A 16,274-nucleotide genomic window follows, 5' to 3' on the forward strand; every position below is an offset into this window, starting at 1 on the left:
AAAGTAGCAGTGAGAAACAAGGATCCCACTTGTGGTAGGGTATGAGTAAAAGCACAACCAGTGCTGGGAAACTGAGTCATCAGAAAGGAGCCAGGTCTCAGTAATTACAAGAAGATAGAGAAAGAAATAAATGAAAACTTTAAGATGAAAGCTTTTTTTTTCACCTGTGGACATCCAAAGTGCATAGCAAAAAGATTGGGTAGTGTTAAAGTGGAATGTGGTGGGGTAGGGTTGGGTTGAGGGTGATGGGAATAAGAGATTTGTCATTGGGAGATGGAGAATGAAGTTTCAATGACACATCTTGAGGTTAAATTATTGGGATAAGGGATGGTAGGTCTGATGATGTGGAAGTATGTGTCCCACATCAGATGAAGTTGTTAAAAAGTGTAGTTGGAAGTAGCAGAAGGTGTAAAAGGGAAGGAAGACTAGAAAGCCTATTTGAGCTGTAAGTGGCCAAAGAGGGTGTCAGGAGCTCAATGGAATGGCACAGGCAAGGCAAATCCTAAAGTAATCTGAGAATGGAAGGTACTAGTAGCTTTGGGAAACAAAAAAGGCTTCTTGCAGAAGGTGGAATTTAAGTTATTTCTGGAAGGAAGCCAAAGAAATTAAAAGATGGAGGGCAGAAAGAAGTGTATTCTGGGAATGGGGGATAGCCATTGAAAAGACATGAAATCAGGAGATGGGAGTGTCATGGTTCATAAAGTGTGTGGAAGAAAGAAAATTCAGGAATGAGCTAGACTGCCCCAAGATGTATACATATATGTATGTATTTATTTGTTCTTACAGACATCTATATACACATTCATGCAAAGATAGATACAATATATGCTTATTTCCATAGACATTACTCAGTCTCAGCAACCCCCTTCCTGTCTGTTTTCTCAATTTTGAAGTCTTTGTAACTGGAGAGTCCCTGTTTACTATCCTCTTCCTCAAAATCTAGCCACTATAGATAATACTAAAAGCTTCCATTAAAATCTATTCATCCAGGACACATTTGCTATTTACTATTTAAGAAATCGTATGAGAGACAAAAACTGTAATAATATATCCCTTATGCAGCTGTGGTCATGGAGTTAAGGAACCTGGGTTTGAATCCCAACTCTGATACTTCATTAATTTTTGACAAGTCACAACTTCCCAGCGCCTCAATTCCCTCATCTGTAAAATGTGGATAATAATACTTGTGCTTCCTCTCTTATAGGATTGTCGTAAGAAAGTTACTTTGTAAAATTTAAAAGTACTAAAGAAATATGACCCGTTTTTGCAAATGTAACTAAGTCACAGCCCCCCTATATTAAGGAACCTACAATGTAGTAGAGGGAGGTAAGACATGTATACAGATAGATAATAAAAATCAGAGTGTGATGTCTGTATAAGTGGTGTAAATTGTTATGATTTTCAATGAGAGAAGAGTCACTTTCACCTCTAGTAATTCATTCAGCAAGCATTTATTAAGCACTTTTATCATGTTAGATGTTGAGGATACAGAAACAGATGGGGGAAAACCAGCTTCTTCCATCAAGGAATTTAACATTTTGGGGGGAAGGTATAATATGTAAACCAAGAAGAGTATACATGGGAATGTGAGGGGAGAGAGAGCACTAATAAATAAAGGGATCAGGAGGGACTTCCTATAGGAGAGGAGGTGGTAACTAAGTTGACTTTTGAAGCTTACAGTTGAACCTTTCCATCCCCTCACCACTTCCTTCCCCCTTTACATGTTCTCTCCCGTGATTAAAATGTGAGCTCTTTGAAAAACCTGGTGCAAGCAGGCAGAGGGGACTTCATGTAGAAGGCATTTGAGAAAGGAAGTATTGGTGGGGGGAGGTTAAAATACATCTTAACTTTGACATTTATTCATATAAGGCTTCCCCATGTTTCTCTGAGTTTTTCATATTATTCATTTCTTATGATCTATTGTATTCCAATAGATTCACACTCCATAATTCATCTATTCCTTAATCAATAGGTGCTTCCTTTGTTTCTAATTTTTTGTTACCACAAAGTGCTACTATGAATATTTTAGTCTATATGAGACCTTTCTTTCATCCTCTAGGTATACACCTACTGGTGGGATCAGTGGGTTAGAGGGTGTAAAGAGCTGGATTAATTTTCTCTTATAATTACAAATTGTTTTCCAGAACCCAAAGGTATTATATTAGTGTACCTGTCTTCCCCTAGTCCTTCCAACATTTAGTAATTAGGCCTTTTCCCATCTTTGCTAATTTGATGAGTGGGAAGTAAAGTTTTAATTTAGTTTTTTTGTTGTTTTTTAAAGCAGAAGAGTGGCAAGGGCTAGGCAATGGGGTTTAAGTGACTTGCCCAGGGTCACACAGCTGGGAAGTGTCTGAGGCCAGATTTGAACATAGGTTTGTTTTATTTTGGTTTTTCTCTATTGGAGAATTTTTATGTGGTTGCTGAAAGTTTGCATTTCTTTTCTTGATTCTGGGTCTTTTATTTGTGTCATTTCTCTTTATGTATTATTGCAATCAGGCCCTCCTCAGAATTTTTTGGTGCAAAGATTTTTATCCAGTTGACAATTTCCATTCTTATCCTAACTGCATTGATTTTGTGTAAACACTTTTAAATGTTTATAATTATGATTGTTTTATCTATAGCTATAGATTTATAAGTTTCTAGAGACTAAGAACTATACATTTCTGTATTGCCCAGAGCATCTGAGTTGCACAGAGTAGGTGTTTGAATATTTGTTAAATGAATGAATAAATATTCAGTATCACAAAGATTGCTACCAGGGCCCTAAGCAAAATTTTTTCAAATAGGGAAATTTCTCTTTGTATCCACCAACCCTATTTCTGAATCTGTCTTTAAGCTTACATCTTCTGCTCCTGCCTGTGGGTACCCATTACCTACCATTCCATTAATGCCCACTCCAAAATTGCCTTTCTTTCACCATCCCAATCCAAACTTCCATCCCTTGACTCCGAGGGATTTTCAGATAAAAGTTGTTCTGAGAACCATAAATCAGAATAAAAACTAAGAATGAAATATGAATCAGATTGTATCTCACAGGCTATTTATGTTGTAAAAGAGAAAACTATTTAGTCCAAATGAATTCTGATGGTAAGGTGAGAGCAGAATTTTTTTTTAAGCTAGGGAAGCCATCAGTTATTTATGTTCTATTCTAGTTTTATTTCTTTGAGAATAGATGGATCCTTAAAATTTAGAAGGACCTTAGAGGTCAGCTAATCCAACTCCCTCATTTTAGACATGAGGAATATGAAGTCTAAGAAGTAGAAATTATTTGCTCAAGATCACACAGTGAGTTAGTACCTGAACAAATGACTCATTGCCCCTGATTTTTAGGCCATGGCTTTTGCTGTTATAACATAGCTATGCTAGAACTTTAGGCTGTGGAACAGGTTTCATGACTGTACAGCTCTACTTCCGAGCTGCTGTTTGGTATTATTGTAAATAAACAAAATGAAGTTATGACTTCAATCTGTATTCTCTGATTTTCCTTGAAGGCACAGAACTTACTCTGGCCCTATTTCAAGAGACAGACATTCCAATGGGCAAAACACATGTGTTTAATTAGTATGACCTTTCCAATTTTTGAAGCAATGTAATTAATGCTTTCCTTCTTTATTATTTACTTCATTATGTCTGTCACTTTAAATAGCCACAAAGAAAAGTCCTTTCTTCTCTCTAGACAGCAATGATTGCCAAAACGGAAATCAAGTCAGATTCTCAAATATTCAGTCATTCAGACTGCATATGTTCCATTTCTATGAATGAGGACAATCTGGACAGTGGAAATGTTTGTAATATAACAGAATTAAAAGGAACAACACACAGTTGATTCTCTGAGACACAAGCAAAGAAGAAATACTCCATTAATTTAGCCCACATTGACAGTCTGAATTTAATTGTGTTTGGTTATCTTCCATTTCTTCTCATGAAGGTGCTTTCAAAACTCCTAAAATATATACCAGATAAGAGTAAGGCTGGTTCATTATATTTGCTAAGTTTAGTCCAGTCAAAAAAGGCATGACTATTAGCTTACTTAGATCAGCACTGCTTAGATCTTCTATCCTGGTTTTCCCTACATTTCTTGGAATTTAAAGCTGAATGGGCCTTAAACATCAACTCCAATACTCTCATTTGACAGAGGAGGAAACTAAGACCTTGTAGTTGAGATCTGCAGGACAACACAGAGGTCATACCCAGCAGAGCCAGGTTTCAAGCCCACATCCTTTATCTTCAAACCTGTGGCTCTTCTTAGTTTTATAATGCTGTCTCTTCTCAGTACAGTACTGCATATTCTTGCCTAATGTTTCATAGAAGTACATTTGTAAGAAAGACCCAGATCCTTCTAGTCAAAACCAAAACATAAAGGTCTCCAAATACCTTACTGACAAATGATGATTTCTATCCATCTTTTATAGGCCACCTCAAATAAGACTCCTTTAGAAAGCCACCTCATTCATTTTTCCTTTTTGGTCTTTATTCTGAATTACTTCACTCCAATTTACTATTATCAGAGCAATCCTTGCTCTTTATCCAAGAGCAGTGATGGTAAACTTTTTAGAGGGGTGGGTGATGTAAGGAATGTCCTCGGGTGCTTATGGAGAGAGGAAGAGGAGCAGTCCCACCCCTTGTCCCTCTGGCTTTCTAGTGACTCTGGCCTTCTAATAACTGTGTTCTAGTTACTCTGTCTAGTGAATTTTGGTGAGCTCTGTACTGGGGCAATGGTGCATGTGCCCACGGGGCTCTGAGTGTCCACTCTGGCACACGTAATATAGGTTCACTACCACAGTCCTAGATAATCAAGAAATGGGAGTTTTTTTGGTACAGTGAAGATCCTCCTGTTCTGTTTTTTGTCTATGCATCCCTAGCCCAGGAATATAGTAGGTGTTCGGTAAGTGTTTGCTGCCTTGAATTGGTCAGGAAAGAATTTGCCCCTAGACCTGAGAGAATTTTTTTTTGGCCCTTCGCTGATACAGCCTTATAGTGTATCATAGTTTTTTGTTTATATCTCTTATCCCCATGTAGACTACAAGCTCCCTGAATGTACAGAAAAAGCCTGAGAGTCAGATTTAAAGGCCCCGTGATCCTTAGATTACATTGGCAAAGTAGATGGTAATGCCTCTTCTTTAATATTATTTCTCATTGATAAAATCATATCAATCCCTGGTCTTGAAACACTTAACAGGGCCAAGAACTTTCTTTTCAGAGTCTTTTGTAGCAGGGGCAGTAGCACCTTTATTAGCAGTTACCAGGCTGCATCTTCGCAGGGATTTCTTACCAGGAGGATGATTGAAGGCTCTGGGCTAGAAGAATTGATGTCCTGAAAATTCTTGGGTTCATGGTTCTGAGCTGTATCTATCAGGATCTGAGGGGAGACAGTAATCAAGGTGGTGGTGGTGATGGTTTCACTTCTTTGGCACATGATATTTTTTGCCTCTCTGTGTGGCAGATGTATGGCAATTGGTGGAGATAGCTGGCCCCTTCACACAAATTGCTTTCTCAGGTAATAGTCATGAATTCTAGGCTGGTAGCAGGACCAGTTATATGGGGAATGTCACCACTCCATGGGTTCCTGTGCCTATCTGCCTTTCAGTAGCATTTGGTCAGCACTTGTTGCTAATGGTTATGAGGAAAGTAAGCCCTTTCTCTATAGTGATTTCTCCCTACAATGAGAGCTCTGCTGGTAGTAGATTTGCTGGTTTGGGGAACAGTGTTATCGCCAAGACTTTTGAATTCAGGATCTGGGCTGTCTCCTTCAGGATCAAAGGTTAGATGGCAGTTGTAGTGGTAGTAGTGGTGGTTTGATTTGCTTGGCATGTGCTTCTACCCCTCTCCCTCAGGGTGATTTGCTGCTTTAGCTAGGACTGGTTTGGATATGAATTTGACGTGGCTACTTGTATTGTTGATGTTCAATAAGTACTTTGTGATATAGGACTTGGAAGTAAGAGAGAGATTAGGGTTGAATATGTAGATCTGGGAATCTTCTATGTAGAGATGATAGTTAAACTTGTGGGAGCTAATGCAATCACAATGTGAGACAGTATACAGAAAGAAAAGAAGACTGACTGCCTTCCATGCAAAGTGCTAGAGTTGAGTTATAAAAAGAGTCCACTTGGGGTCTACTCACAGTTAAGGGAGCATGATATGGATAATGAAGCAACAAAGGAGTGATTGAACACAAGCTTCAGCCTTCTTATATCCATCTACATCTTTCCATTGTCGTTTAGGCCACTTGTTAATTTGGTATTTCCTAGATGTAGCCATGTAGAAAATCTAAAGATTATTAGTGTTGAAAAAATTACCTTTTATGGATGATTCTTTTGGAATTATTCAAAGAGATACAGTTTCTCCAGTATAAATCCTCCTGGTCACTTTCTTCTGTTAAATTTTGGACATTGCTCATTGTAACTTTGTGTCACCTGTTAAAGATATATATTCTATTCCAATGGCCTGTCCATGTAAACTGCACATCACAAGCTAGGCTGATTTTCTTCTACTATAAGCTAATTATACTGTCTGAATTCAGAAGACCTTGTTTAGTTAACTCTAGTCTGATGTTTCTTTTCTTTAAAGTCTTGAATTTTCTGACCCGATGATCTGGGATCTATAAGTTTGGAAATAAACGTGCAAGAATGAAAATTAAGTCTGCCTACCAAAACGCTAAATGTAATGACTCCAAATACCTTAGTAATTAATAAAATAACTCATCAATTTATTTTTTTCCCATTATTTAGTGCCCAGCCTAAGTCCTGTTTTCATTAAGAAGCCTTTCCTGATCTCCCTAGTCAGTAATTACCCCTTCCTCTTTTTCTACTATATTTATGTGTTAAGAGTATATAATAGTGATCACATTATCTTAGGGGCAGTTAGGTGACACAGTGACTAAAGGGCTATGCCTAGATTCAAGAAGAGCTGAGTTCAAATCCTGCCTCAGACCTTTACTAGTTATGTGACCCTGAGCAAGTCATTTAACCTGTATCCCATTTTCCACATCTGTAATTAGGATATAAGAATAGCACCTGCCTCATAGGGTTGTTGTGAGGTTCAAGTGAATTAACATTTATGAAGTGCTTTGCAAACCATGCTTATTATTATTATTATTATTATTATTATATTAGTATTATATTAGTATCTTATTCTCCTTTTAGCTTGTGAGCTCCATGAGGCCAGGATGTCATATGTAAACTTTGGTAAGGCCCTGGTTCTGAGCACAGAGTTCTATATACAATAGACAATTAATTATTGTTTTCTGAATTAAATTGGACTAAATATTAACAGTGATAATCAGGTGAACCAGGAAAAATCCTTGAAAATTAGATTTACTTTCCTTTTATATAGCAACAAGTCTGAGAGTTGAATCATGCAAATGAACTTTCTTCTCCCTGGAGACTATTGTGTTTGACACAGCAGAACTTTCAGCCCCACTGGTCTCTGGGAACTCAGGCTTTTTTGCCTCACGCTAAAAAATGTGCTTTTTAAATTTGTACATCCTCATCATAGAATCACATAGTAACACTGGAAGCGTCCTCAGAATGTTAAATGTTAAAACTGGAAGTGACTTTAGAACACATAATGAAAGCACTGAAAGGAACCTTGGAACATAGAATACTAAAACATAGAACATTAAAGCTGGAAAAGACCTTGGACTATAGTGTCTAACGTACTATACATAAAACATACATTTTCTGTGGCAAGAACCTCTTTCAGGTCTAACCTTCTTTGTTCCTTGTTCCAACATTTTGTGCTCTAATGTCCTTCCAGTTTCTTTTGGGATATTCTGTGGTTTGGTAAACTTCTGTTATGTTAAAGTGTATTTTTTTTAAGTGTATTTGTTTTGGGTATAAGCACCCATCGGTCACATTTTACTGAATACATCTCATTTTGTTTCCTCTGTTCTCACCCTCCCCTCACCCCACTTGCTCTGCTGGAGTCTCTCAGTGCTGCTTTGTATGTCAGGCTAGCAACTTGTAATGTTTATTAATACAGTGTCACTCTTGCTATTGAAAAAAAATGTGATGCTTCTCAGAAGCTTGTGATAAAATGTGGCGTTTGATTTCAAGATCCTGCCTACACTGTATGTTGAATACATTCTCAGATGTTATGCAGTTCACTGAGCTGACAGTTATGGAAACCCCTCCTGGGGACCCCATTTCAGCAGGACATATTTGAGCAGAAACAGTTTGCAAAACTTTACACACTTAAACTCCTGCCAAGGCAAACTGTTAGCCACTTGAGTTTGTTATAAATACCCAGTGGCAGTGGTTGGAAGTAGCCCATGGTGTGTTTTATATTCTGAACTGAATGTGAATGTCTTTGCGGTTCTATAGAGTAGTAAATAATTGAGTTTGATTAGGGAGAGGGACCTCATTATCCCCCACCTGTGCCCAGCTGGAAGGGGAGGGTCGAAATGAAGCCATTAGCTGTCTCTCTTACTGGCAACTCAAAGAGCTCAAATACATCTGTGTCTTATTTTCTTTTCTGGCACAATCAGTCGTGCGGGCTAAGCAGGCATGACCGAATTTGGCAAGTTTCAAGGACTCTGGCGAAGTTACACAAGGAGAAGACGGAGGGCAGTCATTTTGGCTTCTCACTGCCCATTAGTCTGGCAAGTTCTGTTTTTGGAAAATGTCCATTGTGAAAGGGCGTGCTTTATCCAATGTCAAACATTGCTTGTGAAGACAATGCACTTTGATCTATTTTTAAAACTTGTCAGGTTAAGTTAAACAAAATGTGGTATTCACACAAGTGTAAACTCTCATTGCCTGTGGAGTTATTCCCAGAAGTCTTACTTTAAACAACCATAGGCTGTAATTATTACATGTAGTTCTCTCTCTTTCCTTAGATATTTCCATTTTGTAGCTGATGGGGAACATAGGGAGTATCACAGTAATCAGTGAGGATTCAAGGTAATGGTTAGGCTTAGAAGATATAGACACTGGCTTAGACCAGTGGTTCCCAAACTTTTTTGGCCTATCGCCCCCTTTCCAGAAAAAATATTACTTAGCGCCCCCTGTCACATACTATCACCACCCCCAAATGCACCTATGGCCATCACTGCCTCCCTGGATCGCTGCAGCACCCACTAGGGGGCGGCGGCACCCACTTTGGGAATCACTGGCCTAGACATACAATGGTCATGGAACCTGAAGCATGCAATATCAGGAACACTTAACCCTAAATCCAGAGAACTAAGTCCACATCCCAGCTGTGCCACTCATTTTTAGGACCTTGAGCAAGTGGTTTCACTTCCCTTGGAGTTTTGTTTCATTAGCTGTAAAATGATGGGTTAACCAAGATCTTCTCTCAGTTCCTTCTAGGACTGACATTTCCTAACATTCTGCCTTATCTTTCATATTCTATGAATCCATCTGTAAAACCAAAGCATAATGAGGAAAAGCAACTTGCTCAGGATCATACAGCAGTATATTGGCAGAGCTAAATCTCTACCCCAGGCCCTGGTTTCCTTGTAAGGATGTGTTCACTCTCTGTGTCTGCCATCGAAGAGCTAATGGGTCTTTTGTTATTTTTGGATTTGGGGTTTTTTTGGTCTCCCACCTTCTTCATTTTATGATCTGAAAATAATGTGCCCTACACCTGAGCCCTGGACTTCTGACAATTAAGATGTAACATACTTGAGAACCCCAAAACAAGATACCTTTGTCATCTGGGGACGATATAGCCAAGGTGAAATATGTGGTGGAAATCCATGATTTCATTAAGCACCCTAGTTACGTGCACTACCATTATGGCATGGTAGAAATACAATGAGAGCCAAGGACAAAAGACTCAGGCTCAGATAACTGGTTCTGTCACTAGCTTTGGAAATGTCTCTTCACTTTCCTGAACTTGATTTATTTTACCTGTAAAATGGGAGATAGCACTTGCTCAAGAGTGATTGTGAGGAATGTGGTTTGTAAACTACTTAGCACTATTAACTTATGAGATGATTAGGGCAGTGATCAGTAATCTATCACTAAAGTCTTTTTTTAATGCCTCTACTTAACATTCTTGGTATTGATTCTAATATGGAAGATGAGAGTTTAAAAAAAAAAATGAACCCAAGGATGGATTATGTACATCCTCAGATGAAGTGCAGTGAGTCATGGCTAAAATGTTGGTCACCAGAGGATGTATGTTGGAGGCCACAGGCACTCATGAAGAGTTACACTAGCAAACTATGGAAATGTGTGGTCAGTGTTTGAAGGGAATAGCTGCATGAATGTACTTAATGATATTTTCCAATTTTTAGAGTATTATTATTGTTAATTACAATTGCAGTAAATTTATTATCCCAGAACTTATTGCAAAACTTCAATTAATAAGTAATTTAATTGGTGTGGTAGCACCCTTCACTGTTTGTGAGAAAAATGGAAGGAGACAAGGAGTTACTAAATGCCAGGAAACACGCTAAGTTCAGGGATACTAATACAAGCAAAAAGAAAGGCAGCTGCCCTTAAGGAGCTCACATCTTATGGGGAAAGACAACACACAAAAGGGAGCTAACCAGGGGAGAAAGGAAAGGAAGGCAGATAGCTTTGGTCCCTCCACAAAGTGAAGGCTTCAAGAACTCTCTAGTGGGAAAAGAGGAGGGCAGGCCTACCAGAGTGAGTAAACCACATCAAAGGCAAGCAATTCCAATGTGAAAAAGCTTCAGTCGCTGAGGGAAATTCTAGGATGAACCATCAGTATAGGGGGCATGGTTTTAAAGTTCAGAAAGTTAGGAACAAAACCAGGAAGGAAAAATGAGCAAGACCCAGAGATGCTTTGGGAAAACTTTTATAAATAAAGAAAATAATTTGCAAATCTTAAAGTTTATTATGAATGTGAAAAAGTCTTATTTTTCCTTATATACTTCCATGGTATACTCATGAGGAAGATCATGGCTTCTCAAGGGAATACCAGCAGAGCAAAGCTTCAGAAAGTCTTACCAGATTTAGGCTTTGAGCCTGGGAAGAAGAGCAGACACTGCCTGTCATCCAAGGACCAGCCTAACTTAATTTGGAAAGGCTCATCACCAAGTAGGAAGAAGAGTACTCGATATTTATTTTAGTCACAAGAACTCATGAAAACTATCTACTACAGTGTAAAAAGTGTCAGTGGAGGGAATACTCATTCTCAGAACATCACAGATATGTGAAGCATTACTCTCATTATTAATACTAGTGTTAATATTGATACTTGTATCATTTCTTTAAACAAAGTCTAGTGGTTGAAGCAGGATGGAACGCAGTTATCTGTGCCCAGTCACCAAAGTTTTTATGTCTCCAAATGGGGAAAAAGGAGTAAGGCCCAAAGCTGCCCTGAGAAAACTTACTAGGTCTAGTTAAGCATACTGTGTTCAGGACAGAACCTTTTTCTCTCTTTGTAATGTTCGTGTTTCTCCTGAAATTGAGCCCCTGAGTGAGATAGTACTCACTTCCACAGCAGTATTCTGAGCACTGAGCCTTTTACCTTTATGGTGGGTTTTTGTTCTTCTCTCATGAACCTTGCTCCCCTGGCTTCAGCACAGAGGCTGTAAAGGAAGATGGAAAGCCAAGTTACCTCAGAATGATCACTATCATTAACATTCACGGGCGGTTCACTTATCATTCCTGACTATACAGACATGGCAGCCGCTCGGAAGCGTCCGCAGGTGTAGCACGATGATACATATTACATTGTGCCACAATGGATTTATGTATTCTGTAACAAAAGAAAAGTGTAATGAAAAAATACAGAAGGTGATCCTTTATTCCTCCACGGCACAATTTATCAGGAATGCCTGTGGATGATAAGTGCCCAGCATTTCCAGGGCTTTCTTTAACCTTGTCACCCAGGTAGGTTTTGGTATAATGACCCCCCCCCCCAAAAAAAAAATAGAGATCAGTGATCTTCCTGTATTCAGAATCCTTCTTTAAAGGTCCTTTTTTCATTTGCAAAAAGTTTGAACTAAACAGAAATTATCTTTTTGAGGGTCTTTACAAATAAGGGTAAAGCTATTGTCTCCTAAAATAACATGATCTGCCAGATGCAACTAAGGCTAAGATGTTCAGAATTTATAGACTATGCCTCATAGGGCTTAGAGCTGAGAAGACCTTAGAGTTCTTGTGCTCTGCCCCACCTCATTTTACAGAGAAGGCAGCTGAGGACCTCAACAGAGGCCACATAGCTGAGATGCAAACTTGTGTCTTCTGACTCCAAATTTAATGGCCTTTCTACTAAGCTACTCTGCCATACCACATTCCCTCTTGAAATAACCAGATTTGCACTTCAGCTTGTCCATCGATTGTATTTCCTATATGAATTGCCCCACCTTCTTTTCCAGTTAAGTATATCTTTACATAATTATATGAATTAAAGCTAGAAACTTGTTCATTTGTGGTGAGGATTTAGAGAATTATAAATTCCTGGAATTAGGACCTTACAGGTCAGCTATTTCGAATCTTGCCTTAAATATGAATTACTTCCTGGCAAGAAGTAATCCATACTCTACTGTATTACCTCTAGGTATTGGAAGCTCACTCTTTCCTAAAGAAGGAAATTCTCAAGACACTTATAATTCTTATATTAATTGACAACCAATCTCCCTATAACGTCTTCTGATTTCTCCCACTTTTGCCTTTCAAAATCATACAGAATAAATCCAGTCCCTCCTCTACCTTAGAGCCTCCCAGTTATTTGGAGGCAATAATTTTGTTCCCTCTCTACCAAGATGTCTTGTCTCCAGGATAAACATTGCCCATTTTTTCATCTGACTTTCATAGCATGATACTGAGTCCCTTTACCATAGTGATCAACTACTTTGGGATGTCTTTTTTTTTTTTTTTGTCTTACCTAAAATGTGACACCCAGAATTCTTATTCTGTATTAAAGAGTGGTCTTCTGTTACAAAGGAGACTAGAATTGCTATCCCTTCCCTTAGACTGGACACTAGCCTTCTAGTCAAGGTGTGCAGTCCCCAGGACTGTCCCTAGAATGCTTCAGATCATTGGCATCCATCTGTTTGTGCATTCAGAACATATCCCCAACCATATTGTTACAGATGGGAAACTTGCTAACTTATAAAAACAAAACCAAGCAATGAAGGCCTACTAAGTCAAAACTCAGATGATTGGCATTCACTGCAAACATTTCCTGGCCCCATTCCAAAACAAATAACCACTAGTTTATAAATTTAGAGGGCACTTTACGTTTCAGTCCTCTTGCCAAAGTATCACTTACTGAAATGCTCACTAAATATAGGAAAACGAAGAGCTTTTCCTCATTTTGCTTTGATCAGTAAAATAAACTTTTAAAGATTGTTCTGGGACAGGCTCCAGCTTCTGCTAAAGAATGATTGTGATTCAGGCCTGATCTAGTAACAGAGCATTTAGTAAAATTAGCTTGACAGCTCTTAAGCCAGCTGCTCAATAGGAAGAAGTTGACCAAGTTAAAATGGATAAAAATTCCTGCCAGATCAACCCCAGCTTTTGTCTTCGAACAAATGAAATATCACATAGTAAACAGCAGGCCTTTTAGAGGGGAAGGGGATGATGAGATGTCTCGATATTGGTGAAACAAATTGGGTCATCAGTGTTGAGCTACACAGGTTGGTTTCAAAATTATGAACACCCCGATTCAATCTCATGTAACTAGAAAATCCTTTTCTGGCCATATTAGAAGAGAATGATGGCTAGGAGAGGTTAGAGGAGGTAGCAAAATTTTTAGTCCATTGATGAACTAAAAAATGAATTCCTTCCTTCATTAAAATGTGTTAGATATTGTAAGAAAATATTTGGCTCATGCCAAGCTTATGCCAAGCTCAGTCCATTCTGCATTCTAAGCAAGTAAATATTTTCTTACAATATATGAGCTATTGCCATTTTCCCCTTCAGGATTCTCATGGAGAAGTGGAGTTCTTACCAAATTCTTTATAGTGTCTGAACACTCATAGTCAGTCTGGTATTCTTAGATGAAAATTTTGTTCTCTAATAGAGGCCACTCAAAACTACTCCATTTTATTCTTCAGTACCAGGCTGTAAAATGGATCAGGGAGAAGCATGGTATTGTTGGATCAGAAATAAGGATACTTGACTAGGAGAGGTTCTTGACCCAGTTCTCTCATTTCTTGGTTATGTGATGAAATAGCAACTCATTTAACTTCTATAAAGCTTGGTTTCTTCATATATAAATTGTGTTTGTATTAGATAATCTCAAAGGTCCCCACTAACTCTGACATACCATGTCCCTTAAATTCTAGGTGTTATCAGTCTATACTCTTAAGTTCCCTTCTAGTTCTGACACATTGTTCTATGCACTAATATCCTACACTAGAACATTTTTTGTTTAGACTTTGGTTAGACTTTGGTCTTGCCTTGCTTTTGACACATTCTTGGCTTTGTTTCTTTGGGCAAGTCACTTTACTCAGTACTCTAAGCAATACTCAGACTAAGTTGCAGAGAAGGGGTCTATCTCCATTAGCATAGGGAAATTCCCATATTGATGAAACTAAAATGTAGCCTAAAAAGTGCTTTATCCTTTAATTGTTTGTTTTTTTTCTAAAAAATCCTAGTCTACAGATATATATTAGGTACCTGCTATGTATCTTTAAACCATTGTGCTAGCCACTGGGAGAACTCTCAACCCTCATAGAACATATAATCTAATGAGATTATATGTAGTACAAACTAATACGTGGTAAATGCAAGGAAGGTATAGGCAAAGTATTATGTGTCATCCAGCAAAGAAAGGTCATTAACAGCTGGGCAGATCAGGGAAGACTTCATGGATGAAGTGGCATTTTAATTGGACTTGAAAGGAAGTCAGAATTCAACAAGCAGAGGAAAAGGCTAAAGAAAGTGTAAACAAGGTTACAGAAACTGGCAAGTATAGAGTGTTAGTAGTTGACAGGAAGAAAAGAAAGGCGCTTTTATCAGGTTCCTACTATGTGCCAAGTGGTATGCTAAGAACTTTACAAATATTATCTCAATGGGTCCTCCCAACAATCCTGGAAGGTAGATACTATTATGACCTCTGTTTTATATATGAGAAAACTGAGGCAAACAAAAATTAAATGACTTGCCTGGGATCACACAGCTAGTAAATGCCTGGGGATGGATTTGAACTTGGAGCTTCCTGTGCGTAGGCCCAGAACTCTATCCATTGTCCCACCAGCTGTGAGAAAAATTTAAATTTAAATTGAATAGAATTATATGGAGGGGAGTAATTTGATGTAAGACTAAGACAAGCACTGTAGAGCCAAGGTACTAAGGCTCTTGATGGCCATGATCAAGTATTTATATACTTTATTAAATAACAACCATACAGTAACTAAATGTCCTTTAAGACTTTGATTTCCTCACAACAAATCATAGCCATATACGTTAATGCAACTACTATTAACCTCATTCAATTGCTCAGGACCCTGAGGCCCACGGAATTTGTGATTTCCCCTGTGGTCATCCAACTACTAAGTGAACAGAAAGGAGTTGTTAATGATCTTTGAGCAGTGGAGTCTTGTGAATAGCTCTGTATGTAGGGAGAATTAGTCTGGCAGCATGTGAAAAAAAAGAAGAATTGGAGGAATGAGAGAAAGGATAGGAAAGACGCATGATGAGGCTGTTTTAATCATGGGAGGGTCCTAGTATTTCTAGCTAGAAGCAACCTCAGATGTCCAAAAATCTCATTTTACAAATAGGCCCAGAAAAATAAAATGACCTTCCCAAAGCCTCATGGCTTATATGTAAATTGCAGGCCTGGGATTTAAACGCTGGTCCTCTGGCTTCAAAACTCTTGTTCTTCCTGCCGTACTAAACTGCTTCAAAGATCATAGAATGAGAGATGATGAAAGGGCCTTGGAAATCCTATAGGCCAACCCCCTTCATTTTACTACTAAGGACCCTGAAACTCAGAGATTGCCTTGCCCTAATTCACCTCCTGAGTAACAGAACTAAGACTTGAACTTCATGTCCTCTGAGTTATTGCTCTTCCCATTCACCAGGCAGGTAATAATAAGGATATGTACTCAGTGATGGTAGGGGGGGAATAAAGAGGAGGCATTTCAAAGGTGAAATTGATGTGACTTTGTAACATCTTAGTTGTGAGTGTTGCAAAAGAAGAATAAGTCAAAGAATCTTTTTACTTTGGAGCCTGTGAGCATTGCCAATATCTTTTAAAATATATTGACTACCCCATTAAAAGAATCTTCCCTCCACTGGGTGTCTAAATTGCTTCAGAGAATAATTTTTTTCCCCTACATTGCTCGACCTCTTTTCTCTGGGGCCCCATGATCCTTAATGTGATGGCAGTAACTGTCTGCAGTG

At 38.5% G+C, this 16,274-nt stretch overlaps 1 protein-coding gene across 1 annotated transcript in view; it reads left to right on the forward strand.

The window, feature by feature from the left end:
• MAPKAP1 (MAPK associated protein 1) overlaps window positions 1-16,274 on the forward strand; it is a 360,172-nt gene that overhangs the window by 207,298 nt on the left and 136,600 nt on the right. The gene's annotated exons all lie outside the window — the stretch shown is intronic.

The sequence above is a fragment of the Gracilinanus agilis genome, chromosome 2, assembly GCF_016433145.1.
Source record: "Gracilinanus agilis isolate LMUSP501 chromosome 2, AgileGrace, whole genome shotgun sequence".
NCBI lineage: Eukaryota > Metazoa > Chordata > Mammalia > Didelphimorphia > Didelphidae > Gracilinanus > Gracilinanus agilis.